Below are 13,988 nucleotides of genomic sequence, written 5' to 3'. Positions count from 1 at the left end.
CAAGGGTTTTCGGAGCGCAAAAATTGATACTCGTACTAGGCATCAGCCGAATAAAATGTGATTTTAATAACTTTGGCTTGAGTCTAATACGAGGGTAAGTTTAAAAGTTTTCGTCCTGACAATGAAAGGCTGCAATTTTCTGTCAAAAAATATTTTATTTTGCCACATAATCTCCCTTGACTTCAACAAACCTTGGTCCAGCGTTTCTCCAACATCAGTATTACGTCCTGAAGGTGGTAATGTGGAAGGCTGTGAAAATATCCATCTACGGCCCTCTTAACTTCTTCATTGAACGTGAAGCGCTTCCTAGAAACAAATTTCTTCCAGTTTGGGTGCAGATGGAAGTCTTGAGTGTGCTAAATCAGGAGAATAGGAGGGATGGCCGAGCAAATCTTACTCCAAATCCCGTAGTGTTCCCATCGCCAACGCATCTTTGTGAACAGGTGATGGCAAGTTGTCCTGGTAAAAGATGATTTTTTTCCTTCTTCAAGCCAAGCCTCTTCCTGCGTATTTTGTCATCCAGCTGGGCAAGAAGGTTGGATTAATATTCGCCGGTAATTGCTCTGCCTTTTTCAAGGCAATCAATTAACAGAATTCCTTTCGCATCCCAAAATATACTGGCCATGACCTTTCCGGCAGACACGATCGACTTCCCTCTCTTTGGCGCTGAACCACCGGCTTCCACCCACTGCTTCGACTGCTGCCTCGTTTCTAGTAGTAGTAGCAGTTTTGAGGGGAGGCGACCGACAGCTGAGGTCATTTGCGCCATAGGGGATGGATAGGAAAGGATGAAGGGTGGAGAGAAACCCGGCGTCGGCATTAGCCTACTCTTTACGAAAGGCGCCAAGGGGTCCGCAGTTTAACGTCCCATCCGACGGACGGCGTACTCACTCAAATTGCCCTCCACAAAGCACCTCAAGTAGGGATCGAGATACCTCTGAAAAATATTCAACACCGCCGGGCTTTGAACCCGGGCCCTCTGGGTGGGCAGCCAGTGCGCTAGCCCCCGCACCATCTCGATCCCGCCTCGTTTCTAGCGTGTAGCGGTGTACCCATGTCTCATTCATGGTGACCAATCGGCACATCAAATCGGTCGGTTGACTCTTGAATCGGTCCAAACATTGCTACGAAAATCGTTTGCGCATTTTCTTTGGATCGGCATTCGGCGGATGTGGCAACCACCTTGCGCAGAGGTTTTGCATCCCTAATTCTTTGTGCGAGATCTTTCACCCCCTTCCTTCCGATACCCCAACGGCCTTAGCTGTCTCAATTACCTTCACCTGCCTATCGTCCAACACGATACCGTACACCTTTTCAATGGTTTCCGTTGTGGTTGCGGTTTTGGCCATCCTTCGCGTAGGTCACCTTTGATGGATGTGCGACGACGTGTAAATTCCCACTTTTTACCGGTTGACATTGAAGGAGCAGTCTCCGTACACATTTGACAGCTCAGATGAATTTCCTCACGGGTCAATCCATCCAAAACGAAGGAATTTATGACCGAACGAAATTTAAGTTTATCCATATTAAAGAAAAACACTAAAGACGTCCACAGCAACAATACGTGTAAACAAACTACTTGAGAGATAAAGTTGAAACTTGTCTTACGAACAAATGATACCTGCATCCATGCAGGAATCATACATTTTTGCTTACTGAAAGGCCATCTCTGTGTCAGGTCGAGACCTTTTCACTTTACCCTCGTAGTAAAATGGCCTATACGAGTACGGAGAGAAAACTCCTCACTTGAAATTCCCTCCGCAAGTGAATGAAGTAAATGTGAATTAAATATTAATGTGACCACCGGGACTAGAACTCATGACATTGAAGAGCAAAACTGAAATAATTTGTTTGAGGAAGAATTCAATTTTTACTGCTTAGGTGATCGGAATTCCTCAACGGGGTCAACCTAAAATACTCACGTGAAAACTCACTAAAAGTTAGTATTAGTTAGGCCACGCGGTGCTCTTTGCGGTGGCGTTAATTTTCCCGTAAATAACTGTAAGAAGTTACGGATGCTCTGATGTGCGGATTTGCCTACGAGAATTTATGCATCTCTGTTTATTTAGTTGTTCTTAAAACACCGCTTATAAATTGAATGAATGATATGAGTAACGTTTTCATAACGATTTTTATTGATTATCATTGTTATTTCCACTAGTGGACATTTTTTAAAATAAAAAATTCTATAATTTTATCCAAGGTATAAATGTTTTCGATGCATATTTTATTTGCTGGTGTGTCCTACTGAAAACAAATGCGTCAATTTGAGATAGGGATGAATCAGTGTCTCGATGTAATATATTCTTGTACGAACTCTTCCAATAACGGTCCTGACACGTGACAGTAAAATTAACACTGCACGTTTATAAATTTTCATCGTGCATCTGAGGATCTGTGCACACAGGAAACCGCCAGTGCATTTCGTTATGAGCACGACGCTTGACAATTTAGTAAGGACTCCACCAAAGGTAATTGAACAAGCCACTGGTATACCGCTGTTGTAAATACTAGTGTAATTGGCTATAACGCAACACGTACAAATAACCGTTCTTCTCACCTCCATCCCGATTGACGCCGCACAACGACTTCACGGTGAACAAAGTCAGCTCCGTAGTGTTCCCGCAGTAGGACGTCCCCTTTGAACCAGATTGTGCTGTTCCTTTAATTGCCTTGCAGCAGGCAGATGAGATGTGTGGCGGACATAAGCTCGACCACTTGTCTACCCTCTCTCGTGATCTTGTGTATGGTGTTTGCTCCCTCTCCTCATAACTCACTGCCGTCCGCTGATGCTTACTTTCCATCTTCCCTCCCGTTTCGTGAAACTCCTGTGAATCGTGAGTCGCAGGCATTCACTCCGCCCCGGCAAAGGTGGTTGTCCGAGAAGGCGGGTTCACGTTTGATCCTCATCGTGACCGTATAATTATTGCCCAATTATTGCAAATTCTCGTGGAGTGTATTTTGATGCTAGATAGTGTCGTTCCTCAGGTTTCTCTTTTTAGTTGCTCCCTTGTTCTAACAGTTGATGCGTCCTGATTTCGCTAGGGCGTACCTAAGTGTATTTTAAATTGTAGTTTACGTAAGAGTTAATTTACTTAGTGTCCATTACACATTCATGTAAAAGATTTTCATGTGAGAGTATCCTAGTTAACAGGGAAATATTTCTGTCTGAGGAATGAAATCCATAGCGAATCTGCAATTGAGAATCGATGAATAATGTATATTTATTTTAGGAAATTTGTCTTTTTATAGCTGATGAATAACTATCACAGCCTTGTTAGTCATAAAAAAATAGAAAATACAGAGGAGAAAACCTTAGTTTCGCTGACTCTCTTTCTTAAGGAGTAGGTTCAAAGTATAAATGTCAGTGTAAATTATTAATTACTTTTCCTTGATATCAGTGAAAAATATGAACTGAAGTAAAATAACAACACTTTATCTTTGGTGGAAAGATACACTGTTGTTATTTTTTTTACTCCAGCGATAATGAATGTCCACAAAGTTTAGACTGAAAACATGAAATATATGAAAAATATGAACTTCAGCTTTCAATAACGTTAAGAATTATTTTAGTCTATAATGAGAGCCTTAAAGGTTATTTACCTCACAATCTCGAAAAATCATTACATCTCGAGTGAAATAACATGTTTTTGCGAATTATTTTACCTATAAAATACCAAAAAGCATGGCAAAATGGAAAATTGGGGGGTTGTGAGAGAGTATAGAGTGAGAGATTATACGTACAGTAATTAAATTCTAAAAAGCGACGTGTAAAAACAGTAAAAAAATTGTAGAGAACTACAATTATGAGAGAGAATGGTAAATTGATGGACTGGTTTGCAATAAAGTATGATATATAACATATGTGCATAGTCTCCAATCCATATTATTTTGTAGAAAAATATGTCAGCTTTAACAGTAAGGTAGATATAAGGATTTAAGAGGTTAAGTTAACTGTCTTTTGATATGACGAAGATATACCACTGCTGATTGATTGACCACCAAATCTACGTAAAGCCTCGGATCGTTTCAATGGCGTGGCAAAGTATAAAATTAAGGGAAAGTGACTCTAAAAAGAGAAGTTGCTTTGCAATGAAATGGCAAGGATTATTTTGTAGAAAAATATGTCAGCTTTAACAGTAAGGTAGATATAAGGATTGAAGAGGTTAAGTTAACTGTCTTTTGATATGACGAAGATATACCACTGCTGATTGATTGACCACCAAATCTACGTAAAGCCTCGGATCGTTTCAATGGCGTGGCAAAGTATAAAATTAAGGGAAAGTGACTCTAAAAAGAGAAGTTGCTTTGCAATGAAATGGCAAGGATTATTTTTTAGATTAGTGGTTGATTTTTCATGGCTTGAAAGATTCTTTGTGAAAGATGTTTACACAGGGGAAGATAATAAAATACGTGTAATTGGTGACAGGAAGGTTGTTACGTAGTACCTAGAGTAGATAAAAAGTATGAAAATGGTAGAAAAGTCTTTTGAATGGTTGTTTTAGTTGTTGTCTTTTGAAATTGAACGTTCCCACGGTCCACCATATTTTATGCATGTGAAAATTGGGTTTGTCATAATACGGAGAAATTCTGATCATGTGTGATATGACAATGTGTTTATGTTAAAAATTAAGATTTTTTTGGTTTTGAAATGAATATGTTTTTAAAAATTGTGGATCTAATGAAACGGCAATAGACAAATATGAAAGGCGTGTTATGCGCTGATTTTATCATGCATAGAAAATTATTGATACTGCAGACTTTTAGAGGAGCAATTGAAGTTTAAGCAGTAGATGTAGACCGAAAAATTCATGGGTGAATGTGTTGGAAGAGACTCTCGAATAAAAGGTTACATTAGAAGACTCGAGAATAAAATAAGACAAATGACGCAATGGTTGAATGGGACAGAGAGAAAAAAATATGAAGTTATGTTTGTCCTAAGAAAGTAGTTTACGGATGTATTTTCAAATAGAATGAAAATTTGAATTTTTTACTTAGCCTTCCTCGGAACGAAGGGTATGTTTTTAGATGACCAAAAAGATAATCCTGGAGAGGATGGACCGAGACACATTAACGGAGGATGACTGTGGCGGACTTAGACTGCCGCTTAATGACGAATAAAGACCATCCCAATGACTTCTCACGGCTTGGATGACCTTTTTCAACTCCACCCTCCCCCTCTCCGTACATCACGATAGCAGTCCCGAAAGGGGTTGTTTGCCATTCGACTGTCAAGGCAAATGTACTTCCAATAAATATACTCACATGGAAGTGCCGGTATTTCCATTTCCTCAAACCTAACTTACGACGAATCGAGATCGAATTCGTACCTTTTGACCACGCGAAGCCCCCTCGCCTTGTCCGTGCACGACAGTGGCCACTGCTTTCCGAAGGAAAACCATTCGGGCCAAAAGAGAATGTGTTGCTCCGCACGGAAGCTCCCGAGGCAAATGTTTCTTTATTCCCTAATTTTGACCCCACCTTCGGTCCTGTCCCTCACCCGCAGACTCAAATCTCCATCTCCACCCTCTCGTCCTCATCTCCCGGGCATCGCTCCAAGCCATGACCCGGACCCCTGCCCACCCTGCCTCTACGCCCACCGCTCTCGTAACCACTCCCCAGCCAACACCCAAACTGGTGCTTTCACTTACCCGGAAACCTTAGCCATTGGCCTTGTCACAATTTCGTCCCAGAGCAAGACCCTTTTCCCATATCACTTTCCCAAGTTCTCCTTGATGGCGTGGACTTTTTATGCCACAGTTTCACTAGGTGATTCCTCTATATTATCCACATATTTTGTAAGAATAAATGATCGGTTTCATTGAGTCTGTTGAATTCTTCAAGTATTTCATAAGCAACAAAGTGTCTCTTCTAAAAACCTTCATCGTGGGGATAATTTCATGCTAGATTATTCTATCCCACGTTTATCTGCAGAATAAAGATCAACATAGAGAGGAAAAAATCCCTAAAATCGTTGACGACGTCGCGAATTCGGGACTCGTGCATTATATTACACTATAGTACAGTTGCCTTTGTGGGATTCAATTTACCTCGGTCTTCGAGGTACCTAAAATGATATTACTAAATTTGTTTTTGGGGCTTGCGAATAAAATAGGCATGGAAATAATATTGGAGAGAAATGATAAATTACCAGTATGATTTCCAGTACACTATTTAAAAAATACTATAGAGAAAATCGCGATTGTTAATTATCATTACTCTCCAATACAAAAGTTTCCACAAAGCTTAGCCAGAAACTATACGGTTAGATAAATAATAGTTAAGCTGAAATCGGAATTTACTAGAACAAAGTAGGTAACGAGATGGAGGTGATTGGAACAATGAAGGAATTGAGAGAATGGCAATTAGCACGATAACTTTAAAAGCTGTTGTTACTCGGATAGGTACACTGTGATGATGAATTTACTACTCCATGCAAATGTATACTTGTACCGAATTGTGGGGTTAACTGATTGAGTCTTCCGCTTATTCACTGCTGTATTATCTCACATGGTAAGGAGATTTCTGACGTTTTCGCACTTGAAATTGAACTGCTAAAAGCTGCCTTCTCGATAATTATTTCACAGCTCGGCCGTTGCACACTCTCGTGTCTACCTATCCAATCGAGAATTCACCTTCAAATATACAACGTACGTCAATTATGGCTCCTAATGAATGACATGAGAATAACAGTTCATTTCCTACTTTTCCTTAAAATATTGTGATCAATTTGATAGAAAATTTCGTCGGATAATTTTGTTTCAGTTTAGATAAGCAGATTAACAATGGCTAATTGGTCGCCCACTAAAAATTGAATACATATTTATTTTGGGATATTCTTGGACGTGATTACTTAATTTCCATTCTTAAGTACACCATTTCCCCTTTGTAGCATGCGTCTATTTTTAACTAACTAAATAAAATGTTTGAATAAAATAATGTTCCTAGGAGAAAGTTGCATTGATAAAATCAACACTGATTTTATAATGACCTAGTATGACCGACGAATTAATCAGCCTACAACACGGGAATTCCTTCACTAATATACTTCATCTGAACCAACTAATAACCTAAATCGATATTTTTATGAATGCTGAGCGATACGATATTAAGGAGCAATACATTTCCGTGACTAAGTGAGGGAAGCTTGAAATTAGGGATGTTGTTACGGCAAAATCCCGCCTCGTCACTCCCTCCTTCGTATCCGAACCGCAACTCAATACGTGGCTTAAACAACTGAGGCGCCAGTCATATTGTGATCTGTGCTCGCAATCGATGTTGAAATGATCCTTCCATCACTCTAAGACCACTCTGTATGTGTTAACGAAAAGCGAGGCTTGACTCACTTCTCAAGATGCGCGGTTGTTTTTATGGGTGTTGCTATCAATCACTTCACACTCCCAAACAGAAACTAAAGGGACGAGTGAAAACCTTGTCGGCTATTTCACTCCTTCGGTAAGTAAGTGTTCTAAAATCAGATTCATCACTCTGGAAACCAGTAAACATTTTGCTGAATTAAATAAGACTAATCAAAGAAATTGTAATGTTAATGATTAACCACAGGTCACACGAATGAATATTTGGATAATTCACCAAATGTATCGTAAATAATTTCATGTAAATAATATAATACTAAAATTCGATTGAGTCTAATTGATTTTGATGTTATCGCCTGTGGACAACTGTTTACCTCGCGGATTTTTATTGAAACCTTAGAGAGATGGTTTCCCAGAACATTCGAATAAGCAGGTGGTGCTCCCCCACCCCTGATGATATCGTCTGTTCGACGATATGGGTCTTTTAAAGATTTTAGTAATGATCTGCAAAGCATACAAATTGTTATTTATTTGAGAATACAGTATCATTATATTCTACAGGAGGAAAATTGCTCAGGGATTCGGCGAATAATCATCCTGTTGCATGCGATTCTTTCGGGGGCTCCTCTTTAAATCAACGAATGGTAATCGGAAAAAAATCTCTCAAAACAGATCCATAGGTCCCAATAAATATTACCTCTTTCCTTGATTCACAGGAGTCATATAATCTCCCAAAAATGCCTTAAAAATCTTATTATGATTATTTGGTAGTCTATTATAAAATATGGGTTTTGGAGGGGCGCTGATTTTAATTTCATTTCCTCAAAAAAGTCCTTTCTCCGAAAGTGACCAACTGTGAAAATTTTTCCTTTCCTTCGCGATCGACCCACCCTACAATACAACCTGTCAATCCACCCTGCAATACAACCGTTCTTCAATCCCCACATGTCCAACTCCATGCATTCCGTCTATCATGCCAATCCTTTTCACTCCCCATACCTCTCCTGCTTAATGTTCTCCCCTCTGATCGTATTCAGCATTACTTCGCCAATAAAAATTCTTTCCATCCACCTTTCCTGCCTCCTTTGGATTTTTCTTAGCAACCCCCTCTCCACTTTCAGCGTACCTAGTACTTCGTTTTTCTTCTTTTTTGTCTATTTAACCTTTTCCGTTCTTCCCCGCACCCACATCTTAAAAGACCTAAATCCACCCCAGTCATTTTTCATTAAAGGGCCAATTTCCAAGCCGTTACAAAATTACCCTCCACGTAAATTTTTTCACTATTTTCTAATGATTATTACTCTACTACCTTTTCATAGCTCTCTTCTCCTTGTGAAAGCTTCTTTGCCCAATTAATTTTCTTTTTCTTATGTCCCTGCTAAATGTATCATCTTAGTCCTAAACAGTTTTAACAAATGTGAATTGTTCTACTTGATTTAGTTCATGCCCACAAATTTTTACGTTTAACTCAGCCTTCCTCCTTTTCGAAAGACGCACATCCTTTGTTTTGCTTAAATTGATTCGCATCCAATATCTATCTCTGATTTTATAATCTGCTGAGCAAGGACTGGAACCGCTTGGTTGACTGGCAAACTAAAACTTGATCATTCCTAATTTGAACGGATTTTATGAATTCCCCACCGACTTTCATTCCCGTCTCCAGCTCCCTCTGTGCCTCTTTTACCTTTTCCTGTGCGTAAACATTTAAAAGCAGAGGTGTTACCAGACATCCCTGCCTTAATCCTCTTCCTAACATTGCCCATCCCGACCCTCCATCCACCATTCCCACCTGAGCAGTCGGAGAGATGTGCAGATTGCGGATAAATTTCCTATCCCACCAATTAACTTCAATTGTCTGCAATGCATTCATCTATTCAACCCAATCCACTCTATAAAACACATTCTCAAAATCAACGACACATAAAAATACAGGTTGTATCTTCCGCTAGTTTCTATTGCTTATTTCATTACTGCTATGATATCACGCTTAGATTTCCACTTCCTGTGCTCAAACTTCTCATCTCCTAAACAATTTAAGAACTTCTTCCTTATATCTCTATTGATGTCACTATGTCCGTCATATTTGCGTGCGAAACTAATAGTTTTATTGAACACATTAACGGTTGCCTTTCCCCTCTTTGGATTTGGAGCTAATACTAATCTGATGAAGTCTTCCTGCCAAATGTCTACCTTTAAGGTGCCATCGAATTAAAATTAAACATTCTTCTTTCAATTTTTTTACTAAAACATAAGTGGTTCCGTGGGGTTATTATCGATCCCAAATGATTCCATCCCTATCGGAATCTAGTATGTCTGGTGCTAAACTGTCTTAAACGAAGTTAAATTCTTTTTTAAGTCCAGATTTGCTAAACTAATATCTTACTAAATAGATTCTGTCGATCTCTGTATTTTCCTAGTGTATCACTGAAAAAGTCTTTTTCTTATTAAGCAAATGTTAATTATGACAAAACCCTGGACTTTGACGGTGTGTCATTTTCCATTGAATAAATATGAAAGGGAAATTAAAACTTTGACTTTGTATTAAATCCATTGTGCAGATCCGTTAATGATCTCAATTTTTTATTTGTATACCTTTTAAAAAATTAAGGCCACATCAATAGACCTGAGGAATGGATGATCCTTGAATAATTATGTAGGTATTTATTGCATCAAGACAAAGATATTTCGGAAAAATCTCTGTCACTACTTCATAATTTCATGAATATTAATGTATTCATAAATATGTATGACAAAGAAGTGAAGCCAATGGAGGAATAGAAAGTGTCTATTTTGCTTCACGATCCGTTCTTTCAAAATTGTATCGCCTTATCTTCTTCGCATAATTAGATAAGGTACCCAGTACGTCCCCGTGGCCATTGGAATTGTCACCTCGTTGTCGCAGGCTCATATCAAAGGTGTGGAGTTGGGAGGGATGGGGAGAATAAAGGCGTCTCGTCCTCCGATGGGGTAGGCACCTACCTATCCGAACCGGTTCATTCAAGTGCTGGAGGAAGACAAATAAAAAGAATAAGCGTATATAGAGGGAGGCAAAAGTGTGCATTCCCATTTCTCTCTCTCCCTCTCTCTTCTTGTCTTTAGGAGGCCGGGAAGGACGATAGGGAATGGCCTCCGTGTGGGAACGTTAGCGCGAACGGGTGGTAGTTCTTAGACATCGCCGGGAGATCAGCTTATCGCCCGATGGCCCAAGCGCGGTGATTCCGACCGGCCTGGCCGTAAAAATATATGGGTGTATAAACGCGAGGACTCTCTCTCTCTCACATGCCGGCTCGCCGCGAAGGCCGCTGTTGATCGGGGGATTGGAGGGGGGTTTCACTGGGTTGTTTAGGAGGCCTGCTTGAGGAGTGGGATCTAGTTTCCCGCTCCCCAAGACGCTCGCGAAAGCTGAGCGTTTAGTCGAACGAGCCTTCTCACAACATTCCATAAAGGCGGAGTGCAGAAGCCGGGGCAGTTCCTGGAAGCTTATACAATTTGACGTGTCCGTATTTCATTTCGTGTTCTCGTCGTCGGATTCGCGCGGGGATGGTTTTGAAGGTGGTGAGCTGCAGGGAATTTATATGGATCGACGTGCCTGCATATATTTATTTAGGCGCATTCTCTGACTCTCTTTATTTTCCGTATGCCCATTCGCATGCATGAATAATTTTGTTTGGGATATTTTCCTTCCGTTTGCTCTCGCCATCGCTTTGAAGGAGTAGGATGTTCTTTTCCCTTGTCATTTTTACGTTTTTTTTATTCGCGAGAGACCGATTTATGTGGAAGAGTTTGTGGATTTTATCAGTCAATCAAGCTTTACGGGAAATATATTGAAATTCTTCGACGAGCTTTGAGCCTAATATCACCTAAATTTTATTAGAACACTTTGGGGGTGTTTTATTTTTTTAAAACTTTCTAATTTAGAGTTTTCTGAATGCCTTTATTGTTATTAAAGCTAAGCCGCATGATGTCATAATCTTTTTATCTCACTTTTTCAAATCATCATAAAATTTGAAGATGAACTTCGATTGCGTTTCTTCGTCATTGTGTTGGTTTCCTTCTATAAAAAAAATCACGCATTTATTAAGTTGAATAAGAATCGGTTATGGTAAATATGGTCAAAATACGACATGCATTACTTTACTGAAGAGTATGCTTTTGTTCTAAAGTGGAATGTTTGTGCTAGACCTGATAATATCATTTAGCACACTGGCAGATTGTTATCGGTAGTGATTATTTGAACGTTGCATAAGAATGTCTGGAGCGTTCTTATTCGAGGATCCATATGAATTGATAACTGAAGAGAAGAAAAGTATCTAACCATTCCATAGAAATCTCGAGCTATTGGTCATGTCTTTGCAAAACATTGATATGTGGAGTGGGCCTTTATATTAACTTTGAGTTCGACCCATCGATATTGACATCATCATATCGTGAACAACATTGATGTCGAGGGCGATACTGGCGAGGTCATTTAACTGAACATATATAGAACTTCTGGTACGAAATACTACCTTGATCAAAAATTTCCCGGAATTTATTCAGAAAATTAAAAATACAAGTTTATTCATCTAAATCTATATTGTCCCCTTCAAAGTAATCCCCATCGACTGCAACACACTTATGCCAGCGCTTGATCCAATCCTCGAAACATTTTTTATATTCGGTTTTCGGTATGTCCATCAGTGCTTCCTGCGATTTTTCCATTACTTCCTCTCGGCTGCTAAAACGCGTTCCCCGTAATGGTTTTTTAACTCGATTGAACAGAAAGAAGTCACAGGGAGCCAAATCAGGTGAATTCGGTGGCTGTTGGATGGTATTTGTTGCATTTTTCGTCAAAAAATTACGAATAATGATAGCACTGTGCGACGGTGCGTTATCATGGTGCAAAATCCACGAGTTTTCTGCCCACATTTCTGGTCTCTTTCGGCGAATTGCTTCACGCAAACGTCTCATAACGCCCAAATAATACTCTTTGTTTACTGTCTGGCCTTCTGGCAAAAATTCATGATGCACTACACCGTTGTAATCCATGAAAACCGTCAGCATTGCCTTCTTTTTTGACTGAAAACGACGTGGTTTTTTTGGTCTCGGCTCATTTGGTGAACGCCATTCACTTGCCTGATGTCTGGATTGCGTGTCGTACTCATAAACCCACGTCTCGTCTCCAGTAATGATCCTTTTGATGAATGTGGGATCGGATTCAGCCTCGCAAATCATGTCTTTTGCGACGTCAACACGGTCTCTTTTTTGCATGAAATTGAGGTCTTTTGGCACCAACTTTGCTGCTACACGACGGAAACCCAAATCATTAACCACAATGTCTTGGGCGGATCCATAGGCAATGTTCAAGTCCTCCGCTATTTCTCTGATGGTTAATTTGCGGTTATTGACCAACATTTCTTTTACTTTATCAATTTTTTCACCGACTTTCGATGTCGATGGTCTGCCACTGCGTTCATCATCTTCGATTGACTCACGACCACTTCTGAACCGCTCGTGCCACTGGTAAACGACCGTTTTTTTTAAAGAATCGTTGCCGAAACACTTTTCCAACATTTCCAACGTCCGTGCGCCACTAAATCCGTATTTTCGCAAAATTTAATACAAGTTCGTTGTTGCAAATTTAAATCCATTTCTGCAATTGTAAAAAATCGCCAACACACACAGAGATAGATGTACTCTTGGCTACGTAACTTTTGCAAATGTCAAGTTATGACACTAAGATTTAAAGGGAATATCAACAACAGATGTACCAATTTAACAAAAAAAACAGAACTCAAATCGGAACGATGGGAGCGCCACACGGTGGTTATTCCGGGAACTTTTTGATCAAGGTAGTATTTCATATACGGGGAGAAAGGAACAGAAGGATCTTTAAGCTTTGGTGGTATACGACGTATTTGCTACATTTGATTGCATTATGCCTAAAGATCGAGGGACATCACGTGTAAAAATAATTACTCCTTGTATCTGTCAGTAATCGTAAAGAAAATCTTACAAATACATGGTATGTATTACCATATTTTTATTTTAATATACTCTGTAATTAAGTTTTAAAAACTCCTCCCCGTTCTATCTCACGCAGTGGGAATCATTTCGGGATGAGTTCCAACATGTAAAAAGTTGTTCGTCGTTTAATTCGTCTATGATGAGTTCTCATGCCGATTCAACAGAGGATACGACGGACAGAGTTTGAAAAGTGTCGGCGCGACACTGAATGACGGAGCGAGACTGGATTTTAACGCAACATTGGATGTCAGCCTCGGAATTCACAACACGATATTGACAACATCGACATGGTCTTTTATCCCGTTCACATCGGCTTATCACCAAAATACCAAATGCCGATGATGCATACATCTTCTTGGTGGAATTGTTTGCTTGTTTTTATGGCAAAATCATTCGACCAAGTTCCATAGATAAAGAAAGAACACTGGCATAGATAAGGGTGGCTTGGGCCTTATGTACCTAAATGGTAAGATAAGAAGAAAAATACGGGCGAAGGAAAACTAGGCGGATGGAATATCAGTATGATACGCCTAATGCATTACTCAAGTTTGTGCAAAAAACGAAGAAAAACTATTAAAAAATATATGATAATGATCATGTGAGAAAAAAATCGGCAAAAATATTTAATAAGAGTTGATAAGTGTGGCATGAAAGCCCTCATTTAAA

Source organism: Hetaerina americana, unplaced genomic scaffold, assembly GCF_022747635.1.
Source record: "Hetaerina americana unplaced genomic scaffold, ioHetAmer1.1.p SCAF_9, whole genome shotgun sequence".
Taxonomy (NCBI): Eukaryota; Metazoa; Arthropoda; class Insecta; order Odonata; family Calopterygidae; genus Hetaerina; species Hetaerina americana.
The sequence above is the reverse complement of the archived record's forward strand: the minus strand, read 5'-3'. Positions refer to the sequence as shown.